Source organism: Myotis daubentonii, chromosome 2 (genome assembly GCF_963259705.1).
Source record: "Myotis daubentonii chromosome 2, mMyoDau2.1, whole genome shotgun sequence".
Classification (NCBI taxonomy): Eukaryota; Metazoa; Chordata; class Mammalia; order Chiroptera; family Vespertilionidae; genus Myotis; species Myotis daubentonii.
The window spans coordinates 204,616,893-204,633,031 of record NC_081841.1 but is presented as its reverse complement, the minus strand read 5'-3'; positions in this window follow the sequence as shown (position 1 = coordinate 204,633,031).

Sequence of the window (16,139 nt, the reverse complement as noted above, 5' to 3'; positions counted from 1 at the left end):
GCCTGGCGCAGTAAGCAGCGCGGACCTCTGCAGCCTGGCTTTAAGCTGGCACCTTCCCGCCTGGGAGCTCAGCCACGCCCCCGCTCAGGGCCTACCCACGCCCCCTCAGAGAGAAGCGGATTATAGGACTTGAGCAACACTGGAGAAACCCATACCCCTTAATATTCGCCTCCTGCTGGAAGCCGGTGTATCCTTGCTGCATGACACAGTCGCTGGAGGGAAGAAACATCTGCACAGCATATGTTTCAAGGGACCTGGCGTATATGGCATACTGTCCTTAATATGTTTGCTCCCCTTCTTGGCACTATGTGTTTTAACCAAGGTCACCTCTCAGAGAAAGGTTGTTTCCCCAGGTAGGGATTTTCCCCTGAAGTTAGGGTGTGAATAAAACCCCTTAACTAAATACCAGGTGGGTAGTAGTTAATCACTTTAACTGCGAACAATCACCCTTAAGCTTCATAATCTTTACTCCCTGGAATGGAGATAAGAAACGAACTAACCTTTGGAATAGAAATTGACAGGATTAAAATCAACTGGTATAAATACAGATGTAACAAGATAATAAAAGACAGAGCTTGCTGGAGATCCTGGCTAGGCTGCTGATCAACTGAATGCTGTCTCCGTGTCATTCCTTCTTCGCCGACTCCGTCCACACCTTTGGGAACCCCTGGACCTGCTGGGGCTGGACTCCAACAGCCTCCCTTTCCCAGGGCTCCCTCCCTGTCCTCCCACCCTAGCCCTAGCCCCGGGCAGTCACTAATCTGCTTTCTGTATGGATATGCCTCCAGGGGTATGCCAATGGGGACGTTGCACATAAATGCAGTTATAATATCCTGTCATTTGTGACTCGTTTCTTTCACTTAACATAACATTTTAAAGTTTTATGTATGTTATTTCATGTCCTGGTATTTTGTTTCTTTATATTGGCGAATAATAGTCTAGTGTATGGGTATGCCACATTTTGTTTACCCATTCATCAGTTGATAAATGTTTGGGTTGTTTCCAGTTTGGGGCTCTTATGAATAACACTGCTATGAACCTTATGTACAACATTTTGTGTGATCATGTTTCCATTTCCCTTGGGTGTGTACCTAGAAGTGCAACTTTTGGGTCATATGGTAACTCTATGATTTAACATGTTGAGGAGCTGACAAAACATTTTCCAGCCCTCCCTGGTTTGGCTCAGTGGATAGAGCCTCGGCCTGAGGACTCGCTTTCTTAGCTCTTTCAATAGTGCTTAACGGATAGTAGGTATTCAGTAATAATTTATTGAACAACTGGACACTTTTTGTACATGTTCCCATTAAAGCAATCTTATGGAAGCAAATAGCAACCTAACTCTTGTATTGATGTCATCAGACAGCTTTCTAAACAATGAATTTTAATAGGTATATCTCCGTGGATATTTGCATTATTATGTAACAAGTTTGATTTCTCCATTGAAATCTGCAGTGCTGTTTCTTAAATACATTGAAGGACAATGCTCATATGATTACTCCTGCTTTATTTGTTACACATTTTCTGGTTTGTAAGTCAGTTGATTCATTCCCTGATGGATTTGTTAAGCACCTACTGTGTGAAAGTCTGGTTAGATGCAGTCATTGCGCTTTAGCAGAGTCCAATGAGGGTTGATGGGCCCAAACTAGGTTACTGGCCATGAAAGTACTTGGAAGAAGCAAAACTTAATCATGGCCGGGTTCGACAACTGATTGAATGTGGGGGCAAAGGAAAGGAGGATTGACTTTCCTGGCTCTTGCTGCTGTTCATCCTGCCCTTCACCATAGTCATATGGAGAACATCCCTGAACTCCTCTGACGTGAGGCCCTGTGGAAAAACCTGCATGCTGTGCATGCTATACAGAAGCTCACAAATCAGACTCAGATGGGGACTTGAGATTCAAGGGGAGGAAAAGTTTATGGTGCAGTTCTTATGTTAGGATGTCTGTAGTGTGCTTGAAGATAACTCAGCATAAAATGAGTTTTATAACGTGTTTGTTATTTAGATTAAACTGCAACCTAAGTGCATTCTGATAGGAGATTACCAGAGGTGGCTCTCCTACACAGATGGTGTTTCTGTGATCCATAGTCACTCCACTATTTAGTAGAGTGAGTGTCAGAATGACTGTTTACTGGCATAATTACATGACTTGTTAAATAGCAGGAAGTGAGTTAGAAACGGGTAATTTCAAGATTTCTTGATTGGTGAAATATTTTAGATGCGCTCCATACCTGCAGGTAGAACATAGAAAAATCGACAGAATCCTGATGTATGTATCTGTATGAATGGTGTCTTAGACCACGGTTCCCAACCTGTGGGTCGCGACCTCTTTGGTGGTCAAACCACCCTTTCACAGGAGTCGCCTAAGACCATCCTGCACATCAGATATTTACATTATGATTCATCACAGTAGCAGCATTACAGTTATGAAGTAGCAACGAAAATAATTTTATGGTTGGGTCACAACAGGAGGAACTGTATTTAAAGGGCTAGAGAGGTTGAGAACCACTGTCTTAGACTTAAGGAGGATCCTTGTCTCTCTAGAGTGTCTAGAGCATCTGGAAACAAGAAAGAAAGAAAGGCCAGGGTGGAGGGAAGTGGGAAGGAAGGGAAAGAAGTAAGAAGGGGAGGGAGGATAACATTAAACATACATTTTTTTTTTTTCTGGCATTCCTGATTTGCTGAAGCCTTCAACAAGGCTTTGTTGGCCTAGTGTACAGTCCAGCAAAGCCCACCTCAATGCTGTTGTCACTTAGGCTTCTGGATAAATCACTTGGGCATTTTGTGCCTGGTTACTTGTATTCAATTTCTCCCTGCAAGATGCATCAGGTGATAGAAGAGCAGCTCAAGGATAGGGAGAGAAGGCAACTGAAAGTCAAAGGAAGGTGAGAGCAAAGAACCATGAAGGTCCCTATGAAAAATTGAGAAGAGTTAGGGGCGAATTGCTGAAAGATATTATCGCTGCCTGGTGCCCTCAGGGCAGCTGCCAGTTGGCATGATATTTTTCACGTTCCTTTACACAACTGAAAGCCTATGACCTTGCATTATTTATGAGGCAACTGAATATTCTTGCTCTAAAATGAGTTTTCAGACCTCTGCTTGGTATTTGATTAAAGAAAATCAATCTCTGCATCAGTTTTCAAGCACTCATTTTCTTTCAGTCCTTCAGATTTTCTCTGTGTTAGTGCACTAAAACTATTAACTTTCCATAATATCCATGAATTGTCAGACATGGAGAAACATATTACCAAATTTAAGGTATAAAACATGTCCTGCTTGCTTTAGTCTTTCTCTTTAATTATAGTTTTCAGAACTTAAATTATACAGCTGTCTATCAAAATGTGCAAAAAAAAAAATCCTACCTTGACACAACCAAAATAAAATATTTTTGTGCATAACTAAATTACATGTTTACCTTCAGTATGCTTTATTCATTACCTCACAAAGAATTTATTTTGGATGTTTTAGAAGCTTTCTTTTTAAGTAATGTCCTGATTCATGCTGCAACATGGATGAGCTTTGATTCCATTGGTATGAAATGTCCGGAACAGGCAAATCTTTAGAGACAGAAAATAGATTAGAGATTGCCTAGGGCTGAGAAGTGGAATTCGGGGATAGGAATTGACAGCTGATGGGTATGGATTTTCTTTTATAAGGAATGAAAATGTTCTAAAATTAGATTTCAGTGATGTTTGTGAGCCATCCTCTTTTATTTCCCTTTAACCCCCAACAAATTTGCACATAGCAGCACATACCACTTTAAGTACTGACATAGCAAAACCACATAATTGCATTTAGTGTTATTCAGTGGTGAGACATGCGATTGTTTATCACTCATCTTTCACAAGTTGGAATGTGGCCAGTGATTTCAAATCCATACACAGGGTGCGATGTTTCCCAGTATAATTAACAAGTGAGAATTGAAGTGGCTGGTGCTGTGCATCTCATTTTAGCCCAACCACCAAACCATCCTGCAAAACCAGGAACTACAACATAGAGAAAGAAATTATATTTCAATAACAATGCTCCATCTGTAGAAAGTCAAAGCCGATTACACTCACTTTTCATTTTCTCTGTCCATATTGTGAGGACCCAGGCCAGTCAAGAGGGATAAATCCCTGTTAGAATTTTTTTTTGCCTGCTATCAGTTGTACAATGAATGAACAAATACATACACAAAAGGAGACAGGTTAAAGAAAATCACTTATGTGAAAGGCAATAACATAGTGTCTTAGCATATGATGGGTCTGTGATAAAGAAATGATATACTAGTTTCTTAAGTAGGAGGGGGTGTTTTCTGCTAAACAGAAAGCAGGCTTCAACTTGAAGCTCTTTCCTAATACATATTTGCTGTTTTGCTATCTGGGGGATTCAGAGTATAATTCGTGATTTTCAGTATGTAGACCTTTGCTTATTGGGCAGGAGCCAGAGGACAGAATATATATAGAAAGATGACCTACCTTTTGTTTGTAGCTGCACTTTGTTAGATGGAGGAAAGGACATTGAATCTGTTTGGTAGGTGTTGGTGTTTTTAACCTTTCACTCTGGTCTCCTTTGAGAACTGTCAAGAAATTTTTAAATTTTCACTCTTCTGCTTTGACACCTACAAATCAAGAAGTTATAGACGTCCTAAAAGGCAAGGACATTTTTTCAATTTAGCAGCCCTAGCCTTCCAGCTGATTTGAGAGAGGTGTTGAATGCATACTAGTACATACCATGCCAAATTGCTTTGACCTGCAACAGTAATGGGAGACAGAGAGATTAGAGAATTCAGAGAAAACTCAAAGCACAGCGCGCCATCTCTGCAATTATGTGGGATATCCCCATAGTGTTGGTCTTTGTCCCATTCTTGGCACAGAGCTACTAAAACCCTTTGAATTTCCTAAGTGATGAGAGTGTAATATGAGTGGTTAAGTGTCTCTCATTCATAACAAGCCCTTTTTAACGACACATGAGTTTATGTTAATGGCCTGACTTTTGGAAAGCCTTGTGGATGGGGGCTGGTTGCCAGGAAAACCAAGTGCATGCTTAGGTATTTGGAACTTCCAGACCCTCCACCCTCAGGGAGGGGACAGGGGCTGGAGATGAGTTCAATCACCAATGACTTGATCAACCATGCTTAGGTAATGAAGTTTCCATAAAACCTCCAAAGGATAGGATTTGGAATACGATTTTTTACCTTCTTTTAAAAAAAAATTTTAAATTGATTTCAAAGAGGAAGGGAGAGGGAGAGATAGAAACATCAATGATGAGAGAGAATCATTGATCAGCTGCCTTTTTGCACAGCCCTTGCTGGCATTGAGCCTGCAACCTGGGCGTGAGCCCTGACCAGGAATTGAACTGTGACCTCCTGGTTCATAGGTTGATGCTCAATCACTGAACCACACCAGGCTAGAATACTTCTTTGATGGACATGTGGGGTATGAGTAGGGAGAGGGGTACACCCAGGGAAGCATGAATGCTCTGTCCTATTTTCCCCATCTATGTATCTCTTCCATTTGGCTATTTCTGAGTTATATTCTTTTATAATAAACTGGTGATCTAGTAAAATATAACAAAATAAGACAGACAAAATATCTCCATAGTGGCAAACATCTAACAACATATTTCTCCATCCAAGAGCAGGGTAGCTCCAAATCATCTTTAGGACAGATACAGGTGCTGTGGACCTCCTGAAATTTGGAAGTGGGAGCATTTGTTTTAAGGTTGCATAGAAAAAAATGAGCTCATCTCTGGGCAGGATGTATCATTCATTTACTCATTTCATTCTTTCATTCAACTCAATAAATACTGAGTGTCAAGTATGTGCTAGGCCCTGTAATAGGTACTGGAGATAATCTATTAAATTAAAACATTAGAATTGATAGTGACACTAAGAAGGAGAAACAAAAAGGAGGAAAGAAAATACATCCTATATAATAAAAGCCTAATATGCTAAATGTCCGGTCATCCAGTCATCCATTCAACCAATCAAAGTGTTATATGCTAATGATATGCTAAGGCCACTCAACTGCTTGCTATGCCGTGCACTGACAACCAGGGGGCAGACAGTCAACTGGTTGACCAGTCGCTATGACATGCACTAACCACCAGGGGGTAGATGCTCTGACCCGTAGGTTAGCTTGCTGCTGGAGTCTGGCTGATGCAAGATGGGCTGGACATGCCCTGGAACCCTCCTGTGGTCCCTCCCTAGCTGGCCGGGTCCTGTGTCCCTCCCTGACCCAATCGTGCACTGTGGGGTCCCTCAGCCTGGCCTGCACCCTCTCGCAATTTGGGACCCCTCGGGGGATGTCAAAGAGCCAGTTTCAGCCCGATCCCACAGGCCAGGTCGAGGGACCCCACTGGTACATGAATTTGTGCACGGGGCCTCTAGTTAGTTTATAATTGTTTTTAATCTTCTCTCATCTCACTTCCTAAGAGGAAGAAGCTTAGGTTATTATTGGCCCATGGTCATGGGGATAATGGTCAAAGTAAAACAAACAAACAAACAATCAAAAAGACCATGAAAAGATTTGTGGGATTGCATCAGAAAAAAAAACTTTACTGGAAATGACAAAAAGTAGATATGGAACGGAAAGTAGTGAGGGAGAGAGAAGAGCTTGTATAAATTAAGTTTGCTTGAAACTAATTTTGAAGATCCTGAAGATGAATGGGTAAGGGCTTTTGTGGCCACTTGTGTGAGTATGGAATTAGAGATGAGAAATTTTGTTTGAATAAGTGACTTGTTCTTTTGGAATTTTCTTTTTGGTTACATTCATTTTTTTCCTAATTTATTTTTAAATTGATAGTGCATGGTTTCAGAAAAAATAAGTATGTATAGTAAAGATGTCTCTTTCCTAATCTATCACATAGTTCTCCTTGCCTAAGGCAGCAGTTGTTAACAGTTTCTACTATGTCATTCCAGTAATATTTTCTGTATGTGAAAGCAAATATAAATGTATAGTATTTTTCTTCTTTTTGTGAAAATGGTACCATACTATATTCATAGGAAAAATGGGGAAATTTAGAAAAACTGATCATATCAAATATTGGTGAGGATGTGGAGGAATTGTTGGTGGGAATGTAAAATAGAACAGCACTTTGGAGAACAGTTTGGCAGTTTTTTAAGAAGATAAACATATACTTACCATGTGATCCAGTCATTCCATTCCTAGGTATTTACTAAAGAGAAATGAAAGTAAATGTACATAACAATACTTGAATACAACTTTTCATAGCAGCTTTATTTTTACTAGCCAAAAGCTGAAAACAACCCAAATGTCCGTCAATAGATTAATAAATAAAATAATTACTACATTAATACAAGGAAGACTACTTAGCAATAACAGAAATGAACTATTGATACATACAACAATTTGGGTGAATCTCAAAATAATTTTGCTAAGTGAAAGAAGCCAGACAAAAAAAGAGTATATTTATTGTGTGACTCAATTTATATAAAATTCTAAAAAAATGCAAACTTATCTATATCGATGGAAAGTAGGTCAGTGGTTGCCTGGGGCTTGGGGAAAGAATGAAGATGAGTGTGAAGATGGGAAGGGAACTTTTGCAGGTGGTGAATATGTTCATTATTTTGATTGTAGTGATGGTTTCATGGTTGCATACAAACCTAAAACTTACCAAATTGTACATTTGAAATATATACAGTGTATTTTATGTCACTTATCCTATATAATAAAAGCCTAATATCCCCTTGACTGGGAGTTCGACTGGGAGTTTCACCAGGGGACAGGGCTGGCTTGCCAAACACCTGCCACCCCTCCCATGGGCTGGCCCCACACCCAAACACACCCCCATCCCGATCAGGGGCGGGGCTGGCCGACCAACCACCCATGGCCTCCCCGCCATGGCTGGCCTGGCCCAGTCAGCCCTGATCAGGGCAGATGGCCGGATCCCACCTGTGCACAAATTTGTGCACCGGGCCTCTAGTACCTCAATAAAATAATTAAAACATGCATCTCTTTTGACGAAGTAACTTCACTTGTTACAGTATTTGTAAAATATATTTAATAGAGCTTAGTTGAAATGGCAAGTAACTGAGAACAATGCAATTCCCATTATTAGGGGATTAGTTAAATAAATTTGATGTCTTTATACAATATAATATAAAATTGTTAAAATAATGTTTTTAATCTTTATACACTGAAGGATGCCTAAGTTTAAAAAATAGTTTGCTTACTGAAGGGGATGGAAAATTGCGCGGCCACTGTGGACAATAGATCCTCAATAAACTAAATACAGAATTACCATATGACCCAGAAATTCCACTCCTAGGTATATATCTAAGAGAACTGAAAACATGTGTATGTGTAAAAACTCATACACGAGTCTTTATACCAGTATTATTCAAAATAGTCCAAAAGTGGAAATAACCCAAATGTCCACCAACAAATATAGTATATGCATACAATGGAATATTATTCACGTATAAAAAGGAATAAAGCATTGGTACATGCTACAATGTGGATTAACCTGGAAAACATTATGTAACCTAAGTGAAAGAAGCCGGACACAAAAGGCCACAGATTGTATGATTCTTTTTGTGTAAAATGTCTACAATAGGCAAATCCATAGAGTCAGAAAATAGGTTAGTAGCTGACAAGTCCTGTGGGAAGGGAGGAATTGGTACAGGGTTTCTTTTTGACGGGGTGAAAATACTCTGGAATTAGATAGTGATGATGGTTATGCAACATAGTAAATGCAGTAAACCATTAAAGCGTACAGTTTACAATAGAGAAAAAAACACCTATGAGAAGTAGAAAATGCAATGTTAAAAAAATAATCTGGATATTGGGTACTTAAGTAGAGTCAAATACAATTTTTGTTTAAAAATTAATGTATATGTTAATATATACATATAAGTAAATTTGGAAGATTATTTGCTGAACTGTCAACAAGCGTAATCTCTGAAGAGTGAGATTATAGATGACCTTTACTTTCTAAGTAATACATTTAGGTACTATTTGATTTAAAAATACATATATAACTTTTGTGATCAAGTAAAATCAAAGACTTAAATGATTAAAAACATATGCTAGCGAAGTTTGACCTTTATATTTCTTTATTAAAGAAATATGCTAGCAAAGTTTGTTATTGGTTACATCATATAGGAAATCTTTAAAAAATTATCCTTTGCCCTAACTGGTTTGGCTCAGTGGATAGAGCGTCGGCCTGCGGACTGAAAGGTCCCAGGTTCGATTCCAGTCAAGGGCATGTACCTTGGTTGCAGGCACAGTTGGGGGTGTGCAGGAGGCAACTGATCGATATTTCTCTCTCATTGATGTTTCTGACTCTCTATCTCTCTCCCTTCCTCTCTGTAAAAAAAAAAATCAATAAAATATATTTTTAAAAAATTATCCTTTGATTACATGGAAATTACTCTATATTCACTTTTTGTACAAATTTAGGGTTTTTTATATTGAAAGAAATATTTGCATATTGAAATATTTTTAAAAGTTAAACATTTTTTAAATTAAAAAAATTTCAATTACAGTTTACTGTCAATATTATTTTGTATTGGTTTCAGGTGTACAGCACAGTGATTAGACAATTACATTAAAACTAGAGGCCCGGTGCACAAAAATTTGTGCACTTGGTGCGGGGGGGAGGGGGGTGTCCCTCAGCCCGGCCTGTGCCCTCTCGCAGTCTGAGACCCCTCAGGGGATGTATGTCCACATGATGGCTTAGGCCCGCTCCCTGGGGGATAAGGCCTAAGCTGGCAGTCAGACATCCCTCTGGCAGCCCGGGAGCCCTCAGGGGATGTCCACTTGCCATCAGGAGGCAGGCCTAAGCTGCAGTCAGACATCCTTAGCGCTGCTGAGGAGGCGGGAGAGGCTCCCACCACCACCACTGTGCTGGCAGCCATCAGCCTGGCTTGTGGCTGAGCAGAGCTCAGTGCTGCACTGACCACCAGGGGGCAGCTCCTGCATTGAGCATCTGCCCCTGGTGGTCAGTGTGTGTCATAGTGAGCAGTCATTCCCAGTGGTTCTGCTGTTAGGGTCAGTTTGCATATTACCCTTTTATTATATAGGATATTATTTTAAGTTTATTACTCTTGGTCAGTTCAGACTCCAATTAGGTTAGTTCTTTTCCAAGGATCAAAATTACGCCTCTCTCAAATCAACACTTCATCAGTGGCTGAGATGAGCTCTTTGTGATCACAAAGGCCTTTATGTGTTTGTGTGGGAGGCATGACAATGTGCCTCCCAGATCTACCACAGGATAATTAACCACAGCATCAGCTGCTGTGCTCTGACTTTCATCCCTGTGTTCACACGAAAACCCATTTCCCCTGCTCATGGCAGGGAAATGAAAGTAGACCCGTTTCTGAAAGATACAGGACTGCTCTGAGGGCATCTTGGCTTGAGGACTCTCTGTGGGCCCTGCCAAAACTTCCTTAGAACAGTGCTGCAGCCTGAGATCTTCCCAGGTCAGCATTGGCTCAATGGCTCTCCCAGCCTCCTGCCGCTCCTCATTTTCCCACACCAACATTTACCCCAATAAATTTCTTACATAACTAATTCTTTCTTAGCTTTTGCTTCTCAGATAACCTAGACCCATGGTCCGCAAACCGCGTCTCATGAGCCACATGTGGCTCTTGGGCCCCTTGAGCGTGGCTCTTCCTAAGCTTTAGGAGTACCCTAATTAAGTTAATAACAATCTACCTATGTATAAAGTTTAAGTTTAAAAAATTTGGCTCTCAAAAGAAATTTCAATCGTTGTACTGTTGATATTTGGCTCTGTTGACTAATGAGTTTGCCTACCATTGACCTAGACAAACACAAGTGGTACCAAGAATGATCCAAGAAAACACTGTGATTTGGGACTGACCCACTGACCATCCAGTGGGCAAAAAAGATGTTAACCTGGTTGATAGATGGGACATAGTCCCTATCCTAAGGTGGTGACTCAAGTGTTAAAGATTTCATTGATGGTGATTCCTAAATGACCTGGCAAAGGAGAAGCTGTTGCAGGTGTGATGATTAAGGCATTTGAAAGCTATGGGGAGAACAATATCCTCAAAGACAGCAGGGTCGACTGGTTATTGCTAAGCTATATTGATGCCAGCACAAGAATAATGAGAGCTATAGAGCCCTAACAGGAAGTTAATGGTGAAGTGTGGGAGCCAGTGGGTCTTTTTGATAGCTTACCTCCTGTAGTGTGAAAGAGCAGTCACAGTTGAACAGGCAGAAACTCAGACAAGTGCAGAGATCCCCAGAAGTTTGAATGTTGAGCCAAGACCAATCTGTTATACCAAGGACAGGGTGCTGGTTGGGGAAAAGTGGGACCCTAAGTGGGATGGGGACTTGTAAATGGATACCTCTGAGTATATCATCTTGGCAGGACTACCTCCTGACCCCCAAATCCTTAAGGTTTGCAGAGGTGTCCCACCCTACCTTTAAATGGAGAGAGCACGTCTACCATGCTAAAAGAATGCTGCAGAGCTCCAGCGTGTTTAGCTCAGTGTTAAGCATCGGCATGTGGACCAAAGGATGCTGGGTTCGATTCCGATCAAGGGGCACGTACCTTGGTGCAGGCTTCTCCCCAGCTGGGCCCTGGTCAGGGCGCGTGCAGGAGGCAACCAATCAATGTGTTTCTCTCACATCGATGTTTCTCTCTGTCTTTCCCTCTCTCTTCCACTCTCCCTAAAAGGCAATGGCAAATATCCTCGGGTGCGGATTAACAAACAAACAAACAAACAAGGATGCTGCAGAGACCTCTCCCTCACCAGGAGCAGGTGCTTCCTTTAGTAGCTGCCCTTAGCTCCTCCTTGTCTGAACCAGGTTCAGTCCCAGCTTAACCTGGTGGGTACATGCTGGGAATTATTAAGAAGGAAAGAGACTATACTCCAGAAGAGCTGCAAGAAATAGCATGTTCGGGCAGAAGCCAGAGAAATATACCTTGGATTGTATTTTGAGAGTGCTTGATAAGGGACCTGAAATCTAACTTTCTCAGGATCTAAGATTTTTTACCTTGACAAGAACCTCAGGGAATGGGGCAAACTGCTAGGGTGGTTCTTGGAAATGGAGAAAAAGCAATGACAGCACTCAGTGAAGTGGAAATTCTGAGTTGCCCTCAGTAGGAAAGGATTCTGCCACAGTGCAAGCCACACGGCTCATTAGTCCTTATAATCGAGCAAGGATAGGGAGGCAGAGGGAAGCAGGAACCCCAGAATGCACCCTGTGAAAATCCAGGCTCCTGCCACTGCAGTGAAGTTTTTAGGAAATCCAATGGTGAGGATTTCTTCTCCAAAGTAAAAGACGTATCGGTTTATCCTGTCCCCTCAGCTCTGGGCTCTGCGGGATTGGAGGTTCTGGTCCCCAAATGGGGGGACATTCTTGCCAGTTACAGCTGCTGCCTGGGCACTTCGGACTCCTCATGCCTAGGAGCCAGCAGGTTAGGAAAGGAGTCACAGCTTGGGCCAGCATAATTGACCCACATCAGTAGGAGGAGATAGTGTTGGGAGAGAGATGTGGCTGGAATCCACATGGCCTCCCTCTTGCAGTCTCTTGGTACTTCCAAGACCCATTGCATCTGCTAATGAAACTGTGCTGTAATCTTGGCCTGAGGATGGTATGGCTACAAGAGATCAGACCCCTCACGAGCGAAGGCTGAGTCACACCACCAGGTAAACCGCCGAGTCCTGCCAATGTGAGGGCTGAGGGTGAGGGGTAATTTAGAATGATGGTGGAGGAGAAGGAGAAAAAGTTCCAGCTGTGGCCCTGAGATCAAATGCAGCACCAGGGGTTGTGCTTTATTTTACCAACTTCCCTTTTCTGAGTTGTTCCCTCAGGAATCAAGGTCCGTAGGGACCACGTAGAAGGTGGTCCTCCAACTTAAGAGGAGACGTAGATCTTTGCAGCGTAAACAGAAGCCTGTGGTGGCCATGACAACACATCTCTCAGTTTTCCCTTAATTGACTCACAGACCAGCTGCTGGCCTCTGAAATCTATCACCACGTTTGCATTGAGGCTGTGCTTCCCAATGGCCTCTCCCAGCCAATGCCCGAGTGTGGCAGGGATACTACGCATGTTCATATCTGTAAGATGCTGGCTGCCTCTGTAGGGTGACTTTGGCTTATGGACTGTCCATAAGCCTGGCTGGAACTTTCTTAGAACTGTAAAAAAGACAAAAACAAAAAAACCCTCCTAGTTTCTTCTTTCTTTTCTGTCAGAGGTGACAGGCCTGCATCATCTTCTGAGGACTCCTCCACCAGCTCCTTCTCCATTTTCCCTCACTGGCATTTCCTCTAGTAAATCTCTGCACATCTAATCCCATCTTGGAATCTGCTTCTTGGAGGACCCAGACAGGTGGTTTGTATATGTACCTGTGGGCATCTAAGGCAGGATGGCAAATACATCAAGCATGGATGCTAAGCCTAGTCAACTTGTGTCTGCCAGGAGTCTGAGTTGAGACAGATTCTAGAGCTGTATCTGATCCTTCGTAAAGAATGCCATGATCAATTGGCAAGGTCTGCCATGAGGACAAGGGAGGGGGGCCTTGACCTTTCGTTATAGCTATTTTTGAATTTGGATGCTTCTAAAATCTCTATCGAGAAGGTCATGGTCAGAGGGGTATTGTATTTGAAGCTGTTGTTAATGATGAATGATATTCATAATGATAGTAATGATTAATGATAATTATGGTTAATGGATAATAATAAGTATTACTAATAATGATATAATGATGATATGACATAATGATGTAATAATATATAGTGACTATATAAGTACAGATAATGCTGAATGCTGAATAATAATTATAAAATGGTATATCATTAAGGAGCCGAAAATCATTATACTATAAAACAATATGTAGTTTAATTGTATTATATAAACAATATTATTTTCACACTGAAAGTGACACATGGCTTCTAGAAGAAAAGATTCAAAGCATAAGGACATGTTAGTGGTCTCCAGCTTTCCCTTGGGGTGACTGCTCTGATGAGCTGAGGTGATTATTTCTGTTTCCTAGCAGGTCTGTATTATGGAGCCCGTCGAAATATGATGCTCTTCATTAATATTACTTATTTCCCCATGTGACTTTATACTTGTCAAACAACATTATGACATTAATTCAATTTTATAAATAGACTAGAGGCCCAGTGCATGAATTCATGCAGTCAGGGGGCCCTCAGCCCAGCCTGCGTCCTCTCGCAATCTGGGACCACTGCTCCTAACTGCTCGCCTGCTTGCCTGCCTGATCACCCCTAAGCATTCTCCTGCCTGTCTGATCGCCCATAACCACCTCTGCCTCGGCCCTTGCCACTGCAGCTTCATCCAGAAGGATGTCCCAGAAGGTCGTTTGGCTGTCTGGTCTAATTGGCATGTTATGCTTTTATTATTATAGATTTTCCTACTAGAAAGAGGATGTGCTGATCAGTTGATTATAGGTATTCTTTTCTATCTAGCATTTATTTCCTTCCTGTAAAAACTCATTTCTAAAATTATAAAAATAACACTTGCTTATCATTAAATAATTTTAAAAGCATAAAGCAAAATTTAAAGTCCACTTCTTACACACAGTCTCCTTTCAGTCCTACTCTGTAGGAGTAACACTGTATTTTTGGTTGTAAATGGATTTTCTCCACTGGATATCTGATGCTCCATGTGCTTTCTATATGACTTTGTTAAAAAGAATTTCTTGTGTATTTACCCAGAATGAACTAATAAAACTGAGCTTCTAAATACACAAAACCATGGGTCCACCCTTTCATTCAAAGTTCTTTTTATCTTTATGAGTCATTCTTTCATTAAGTCTTTTATGAAGGCAAACATTATGCTTTGCAAAAAGTGTAAGCTTTAGCTACCTCTCCCAGAATATCAGAGATTAATTTGGGAGATTATGTGTAATGCTCTGCTCACTGCATTTTATGGTTTATTCAGTCTTATGAACTAGCACCACACATTTGCTTTTGTGTGAATTATATTACTTTACAGTTATTTTCCCAGGGAGACTTTTCATTGTCCCAAGGATAAAGTGTGTGTGTGTGTGTGTGTAAGAAAAGTGACTTAGTCTTAGTGTGAACTCAGTAGGCACCTACTTCAACAATTAATGAAGACAACTCAGAAATGATGTTAATCAAGCACGGCAAACTCACAGCCCACGGGCCGCATGCGGCTCACAACGAATACTTTCGTGGCCCAGCCAATATGACGGTATGTAAGAAATGTTTTAATAAAATTTTATAACTTAATTTTTACAATATCCTATTATACATAATTATTAATAACGAACTACAGTGTTTGCTAATGACCGATTACTAGAATCATGTTGCATTCATTTCCCTTCCATGCCTTCTGCTCGGTGCACCATTTCTCTCCACTAATACTAGCAGTGGATTGCCATTTCATTAGTTTTGGACTGACTTGTTTGGTATGCGCAACAGGAAATATTTCGCTTTTGGAGAATAAGAAAAATAGGTTTATTTGCGTTACGCTTATTAATTGGTGCGGTTATTGAGTGTCTAGTAAGTTAATGTTCAAGAAAAAATATTAATTTTTATTAAAATGTTCTACTATTTTATGTCAATGATTACTCATTTATTTCAGCCATTTGCATTTAGCATGTCTCTATCAAAATAAACTTACGTTTCTATGAAAATTGAAGCTTTTGGTTTTTTTGTGGCCCACATAAACTTAAAGCTTGTTTATTTGGCCCATGTTAGCCTTTGAGTTTGACATGCTTGATGTAAATTATAGATTGGCTCTTTTTAAAAAAATAAAGATTATTATTGTCCATTTTCAAACTCAAAGCAATTTCTGATGAGAAAAATTAGTTTCTTAAGATGAATAAGGGTCAAACTTATAATGTACATGAAATTTATTTCAAAAACCCTTCTTCAATGGAGAACATCTGGATCTTTATTGAAAGTACTTTTATTCAGGATTTATAGATGAAATCCTTGAGCTTAAGATTCCCAAAGGAAGTTCTTATTTTAGAAACAGAAAACACAACTTATCAAAATATTGTTGATAAAACAATAAAGATAAATACAATTTTGTAACTCTAGAAAAGCTTAAATAATGGTTTCACTTAAAGAGGGAGAGAATATATACTTTTCCTAAAAGAATCAACTTACAAAGTGTACTCATTTTATTTAAGATTGATAATTAAAAAAATAATTTCATACAAAACCCAAA